Source organism: Aedes aegypti, chromosome 2, assembly GCF_002204515.2.
Source record: "Aedes aegypti strain LVP_AGWG chromosome 2, AaegL5.0 Primary Assembly, whole genome shotgun sequence".
Classification (NCBI taxonomy): domain Eukaryota; kingdom Metazoa; phylum Arthropoda; class Insecta; order Diptera; family Culicidae; genus Aedes; species Aedes aegypti.
This window is the reverse complement of record NC_035108.1, coordinates 438,893,314-438,900,603: the sequence shown is the minus strand read 5'-3', so window position 1 is coordinate 438,900,603 and position 7,290 is coordinate 438,893,314.

Genomic DNA, 7,290 nt, shown 5'->3' with positions numbered 1-7,290 from the left:
TGATCGCTCGAAAGTTCTCACAATCTAACTTGTCGTCTATCTTGTAGATGGGGCATATTACCCCTTCCTTCCACTCCTCTGGTAGCTGTTCTGTTTCCCAGATTGTGCCTATCAGCCGGTGCAGACAAATGGCCAGCCTCTTCGGACCCATCTTTATGAGTTCAGCTCCGATACCATTCTTACCAGCAGCTTTATTGTCCTTGAGCTGGTTGATGGCATCCTTAACCTTCCTCAAAGTGGGGGCTGTTTGGTTTCCATCTTCTAGAATACTGACGAAGGCATTTCCTCCGTTGTCCCGTCCTTCATTGCCTGTGCTCTCAGCACCATCCAGATGCTCGTCGAAGTGCTGCTTCCACCTTTCGATCACCTCACGCTCGTCCGTCAGAATGCTCCCATCCTTATCCCTGCACATCTCGGCTCGCGGCACGAAGCCGTTGCGGGATGCGTTGAGCTTCTGATAGAATCTACGCGTTTTCTGAGACCGGCACAGCTGTTCCATCTCCTCGCACTCCGTCTCCTCCAGGCGGCGTTTTTTCTCCCGAAAGAGGCGGGTCTGCTGTTGCCGTTTCCGTTTATAGCGTTCCACGTTCTGCCGGGTCCCTTGCTGCAGCATGACCGCCCGCGCTGCATTCTTCTCCTCTAAAACCTCATGGCACTCCGCGTCGAACCAATCGTTCCGTCAACTCCGTCCCACGTACCCGACGTTGCTCTCAGCTGCATCGTTGATGGCTGCTTTTAATGTTCTCCAGCAGTCCTCTAGAGGGGCTTCGTCCAGCTCACCCTCTTCCAGTAATGCAGCCTCGAGGTGCTGCGCGTATGCCGCTGCGACATCCGGTTGCTTGAGCCGCTCTAGGTCATACCGGGGCGGCCGTCGGTACCGTACGTTGTTGACGACGGAGAGTTTTGGGCGCAGTTTGACCATCACTAGATAGTGGTCAGAGTCGATGTTAGCGCCACGATAGGTCCTGACGTCGATAATGTCGGAGAAGTGCCAACCATCAATCAGAACGTGGTCGATTTGCGATTCTGTCTACTGCGGTGATCTCCAGGTGTATCGGTATGGAAGGCTGTGCTGGAAGTAGATGCTACGAATGGCCATACTCTTGGAGGCGGCAAAATCAATTAGTCGTAGGCCGTTTTCGTTCGTCAGCCGGTGGGCGCTGAACTTTCCAATCGTCGGTCTGAATTCTTGCTCCTGGTCAACCTGACCGTTTAGATCTCCTATGATGATTTTGACGTCGTGGCTTGGGCAGCTGTCGTACTCGCGTTCGAGCTGCGCGTAAAAGGCGTCTTTATCATCATCAGTGCTTCCTAAATGTTCGGAGGACAATAGTGCACAGTTTAGCTTAGAGTCCTTCTCTGGCACTCGGACGATGATCAGCCGCCCCTGACATGGGGAACAGACGCTGTTGTGAGCCGCTCCTAACATGGAGTACAGACGCTCAAGGTTTGCAGAAGCAAAAGCAAAAGCAGCATACGACCAAAGTTCCCACCGGGGGTTGGTTACCCGATCTTTCCTAAGGTTACTCGTACCCCAGCCAGTACCACGAGTAGGTAGGGATAAGAGTTGCTGGGCAAGAGGCTAAGGACCGCACAGAAGGGTCTATATTATTCCTTCAGGTACGCAAGGTACCAATGGTACGCCATGCCCAGCCATTTACCATTAAAAAAATTGTATGCATGTCCAAGTTATATACGTTACCCTATTCCTCGATTTGTTAGAAAGAGAAATACAAAACTGAATCTTATAGAGAATTTGCTACGCCAAATTGTGGCGATCGTTTTGTTCTTGACTACTAAAGATGATTTTAATGATTCGGCGATGGATTTATACGGTACCGTGAACTAGTATAAAAACTGATTTTTCGTGGAAAAATGCAATCTTTTTTGTACGGATATATTCTAACAACATCAACAATTTTCAAATTAAGTCGCCTGACTGCATGTGCTGTTTCAAAAGCGTATCAATGTCGTCAATGTGGTTTTGAATAGCAAATTTGTGGTCCTTCAAAAGATCCGGAACATCGAGAAGAGTAGTTCCGGATCATCCAGAGGACCAGGAAATGGTCATTTGAGATCCTACCCAGGCAACGATGGTATACTTATTTGAAACTCATTACTTCTAGACGTTTGAAAGAAAATCCCAGCTCTCAAGGACAATTTTCAGGATGTGTCTACTTTTACGAATCTTCCGGATCTTCCGGAGAACCAAGAAATAGCCATTTGGGATTATACCGAGGCAGCGATGGTATATTAATTTGAAGCTCATTGCTGCAAGTCGTTTGAAAAAAAAATCCAGCTCTCCAGGTCATCTTTGAGGATATGTAAGTGGATGGAAAACCGAATGCAGTACTATACCATTTAATTCCACTAGAGTTTGTATCCTTTGACAGATACGCGTATTTCGACCTCAAGTTTAAGGCCGTCTTCAGTGTCGTGTACTAGAGTCGAGTCAAACAAGGATCAATAGTATGCAAAATAGTACTGAAAAGTAATGTTTTTGTAGCATTGAAAAGTACTGTTTTATTGCTTTAGGTAGTTTTAAAACCTTCCAAGTGCAGAAACAGTACGAGGGTACCATGCGCACTCTGTAACCATTTTCTTACTTGTTAAAAAGGTTCATTTCCGTCACGCAAAATGTGTATCTGCCTCGCTTTCACTTTCAACGACAATTAATCATTGCCTTGTTTTCAGAATCGCGAACCAAGTTTTCCACATCGCCTCTCCATAGTACTTGAAGTTTTTAATCCATCACTGCCAGAACAGTGTCTCCATGTTTTTTCTCTGCTCCCAAAAGCAATTCAATTCCGTCCAAAGATGACCCCCCATCAGTCCAAATAGGAAAAAAAACTCTTACCCACGATTAATCTTTATTAAACGCCCTAAGAAGGGTACATTCCCAAGGCCGTCTCAGTGTGATGCGCGACGACGTCTCCCCGGCCTTCTTAACCGTTAATCATAAGATTTTCCTTTCGATTGTCGACGCACGTGTGCGCAAATTCGCATCACAACTCCGGAAAATGATTTATTTGCAAAACCCGACTCCGGTGGCACGTAATTAATTTGATTGGAGATAATCTTCTCGGCACCACTTACTTGCTGGGGCCGCACGCGTTCCATTCAGATTCCCACCTGGTGTTCCTATGGTTGATCTTGGATGTGTGTAGAATTTAACGAGTGGCTTGGCGCCTTTAGCTTACCTGTGGAAAAAAGTGGCAGAAAAGAAAGAAGAACCATTAATTTTCGAGTTTTACTGTCTAAACAGCGTGTTTCGGAGTTTTAACTGTTCTCCAAAGTCGCTTTGTAAAATTGTATGGCTTATTACCGACACCTTAGATCTGGTGGGCCCATCTGATAACATTCCCATGTACGAATCAGAAGACTAGAACCGAGCACGGTGCTCCCCAGATCGTTAATTTCAGAAAATAAAATCTTCATCAAATCTCATAATTCGATTTGTATAGCTAAGCTGCATGTTTGGACGAAGTTTTTAAAAAATGTGTTGTCACTTAAAACAGTTCAACAGTGTAAAGAGAATTACTTCAAAATAGGTCCAAACATTTAATTTAATTATAAATAGCTGATCCAACAAACCTTATTTTGTCACGCAGTATGCTGTTTGGCGAAGCAGAACAAAATTCAACTGAAAAGGTTAGTTTTCTTCCTCTTTTTTCATATTTTTCCCGTATTGTTCTTATTTTTTTTGTGAACATTTCAATAACCTAACTGTGAACTACGTTAACTTATTGAAAATTATTGTTTATGTCCGTTTGTTTAAAAAAAAAGCGTACCTCAAAATTGTGTTTATCTATTATTTAAAAAAGCTCAAAAGCAAAAAACCCTATAGTTCAAGGTGAAGATGAATTGAGGCCAAACCTCGAATTTTCAAGAGCACAAATCTGGAGAACCACACATCCGTTTGAGCAGAAAACTTAATCGATCGGTTACCACCAGCTAGTGAACAATCGATTAAGTTTTCAGCTTAAACGGATGTGTAGTTCTCCAGATTTGTACTCTTAAACAACTTTCTTAACAACTTTGAATCATTCTTTTATGGTGTTCTTTCTGGTATTTGCATTCTGCAAAGACGTAACTTTAAAAAGGGGCCTTACGATTTGCTTCATATTTAACCCAGTCATGCAGTATTACCATACAAATCAACTGGTGATCGCAGAGCAGAAGGTGAGTTTTTTTTTTCTGAAATAACTGTTTGGACAGCACCATGGCTAACGCCACCTTGGCTATATAACTCTCTATGAGACGGCATTCGACGCAAGAAGTCTTATCTCTAAGTTAGATCAACAGAATGAACGAGCGGTAGGAATGATATTATTGCATGAGAGCGAGTTTAGATAGGCAAAAAAAATCAGCACGGTCTTGCTTTCTTGAGGTGAAAACCACGGCTGGATGGCGAGATGAAGGCATAATAAGGTGTTAAAACAAATATGACGGAGCATAAATATCCGAACAGAGTGATAACGGGGCTGTTGTAAATCTGCGAGAGGTCGTAAATAAGATTGGCATATCTGGATGAAGGGAACAAATCGAGCGCGATATGTTTTGGAACATGCAACACGTGAACGTGAGTTACTGCCGATCGGGAGATAAAATTTGTGATTGAACGAAAACGGCTGATGTTGGGGAACACGAATGAACATTTGCTTGGCAACGAAATAGTTCAAACCGAAGCAAAAATAAGTGGCGTGAGAAATAAGTAGTCAGTCATGTTTTAATGGCATGATCTCAGCTATTAACATTTTTTTAGAGGAATTGTTTTTATTTTTGCTCAGCATTGAATCAATTTTCCAAAAAATCTATCATTACATTGCAGTTGGTGTATGTAATGCAGCCCACAGACGCTCAGATGGTTTGACTAATATTGGCTCCGCCCCCTAGTTAGTCATACCACTGATTTATGTTGATGCAACCTTATGACTGTCAAAGTTCGTTTCACAATATTTCTTCGCATGTTTTGAATTACCTCGACGAGTCTAGTGGATATGTGATTGTTTTTGTTTTAAATCTAGGGTTGGAAGGGGGGGGGGGTATATTTCTATGAGTTTTATCATTTTATTCTACTTTGGAGTTGCTCCAGTTGTCCATGGATAATACTACGGATTCCATCAGAAATACTTCCTGGGATTCTACCTGGAATTTAACCAATAATTGCCTTAGAAATTTATCCACAGATTCATCTAGAAAATTCTTTCATCCAGGCATTCTTTCAGAGATTCCTTCAAAAGTTCCTCTACAAATTATACAGGATATTCAGTGGAGATTAATGTCTTGAAAGATCAATCCAAAATATTCCTCAAGTGATTTCTATTAATTTCTTTAGTAATTCTTCAGGGCTTACTTCAAGGTTGCCTCCAAAAATTTATTCTGAATATATTTTAAAAGATTTCTTTGGGAAATCCATTACCAGAAATTCCCAAAGAGATTTCACCAGGACTTTTTCCATGACTCTTTCCAGAACTTCTTCCTGGGATTCCTCCTTAAATTTCACTAGGGTCCATCGAAAATTACACCAGGAGGCTGCTTAAGGGATCCCTTCCAAAATATTATTACAGAGATTCCGTTCAAAAATTCCACCAAGAATTCCTCCTGTCAAAAATCTTCCAGTGATTCGTTAGGAAACCTTCAACAGATTCTCACAGAAAATCCTTCAGTGGTAACTCCAAGTTTTCCTACATGGGTTGCTTCAGGAATTCTTACACGATTTTCTATAGAAATTCCTTCAGATTTTCCTACTGCATTACCTGCAGAGATTTATTCCAGGAACTCTTACAGTGATCCTACTCAGAATCCTTCTCCAAGGATTTTATTATGCATCTTTCAGGGATTCCGCAATAAATACCAAAAAAAAAAAACAACCAAACTTCCTCCACGGAACTAAATGGATTTTTTTTATAGATTCCTCCAGGTAATTCTTCTAGATTTTTGAAGATTTCAGTTACTTCTTTTATAAATTTATTCAGTGTTTTCTCCGAATATTCCTCCTGGTGTCCCTGAATGGACCTAACAAGGCATTCCTCTTTGGATTTCTACAGGAATTACTTCAAGAATTTATCCATCAATTTCTCCAGGAATATATATTTTTTATTTATTTTTTTCAGGTGTTTCTCCAAACAATTCACCAAGAATTACCTAAATTCTTTAGGAACTTCTTCAGGGATTGCTAAAAAAGTTCATCCAGGGATATATTAAGGCATTTCCTTGAATTTCTCCAGCGATTTCTATGATGATTTCTCTAAGGAGTTCTAAAGAAAATGCTGTATGGATTTTACTAGAAGTTACCCCAAAAATTCTTCCAGGGATTCAACCTGCAGGCATCTAGAGAAATGCTTTGTTTAATCCTCTGGGAAAATATTAATGGAATCCCTAGAGGGTTTCATGATGGAATATCTAGAGTAGATCCTGGTAGATTCTCTCGCGGAAATATTGATGGTTTTCTGAAAAAAAAAAAAATGTGGACTACTAGGATAATTTTTTGGTTATTCTCTGGAGGAATTTCTAATAACCCTGAATGAATTCTATCAAAGTAAATCCTTTGTGAAACTCCTAGTAGGAACCTTGGTGAATATCTTGGTCTAATCTATGGAAAGTTTTTTTTCAAGATTTTTTGGAACAGCATCTGGAGAAATTGTTTGATTTTTTGGTAAAATCACCGGAAAAATAAGGAGAAACTCCTTAAGGACTTATGAGGAAGATTTCAAGTTGAAATCTTAAGTTGAAATCCCAGCAGAGTTTTTAAAGGATTTCCTGTTGAAATCTCTAATTCCTTTGTTTTTTTTTTGGATCAGAGGAACTCCTGATAGGAATGGAGGCAATACTGATGGATTCCCTTATTCTGGTGAAATTCACAAAACAAGTTTGTTTTAAAATCCCTGGTACAATTTCTGATAAAACCCTAGAATTCCTGGTGATATTCCGAAAAAAAAACACAGAAACATTGCAGGAGGATTCCCTTGAGGAATTCTGGGGTCAATCCCTTATGCAATTCCGGGATGAATCTCTTGAAGAATTCCTCGAGGAATCCCTTGACGAATTCCGAGATTATTTCCTTGAGGAATTTCTGTAGAAATTCCTTGATAAGTTTCAGGAGGAATCCCTTGAAAAATTCCGGGAGGAGTCCCTTGAGGAATTTCGGGAGGATTTTCTTAAGGAACACCTAGAGGAATCTCGCGAAGAATTGCCTAGAGAAACTCCTGAATGAAATTTCTGGTAGAGTTCCTTACAGGAATAAATCAGTAGTAAATAACCTGATGGAACCCAGAATAAATCTAGAGG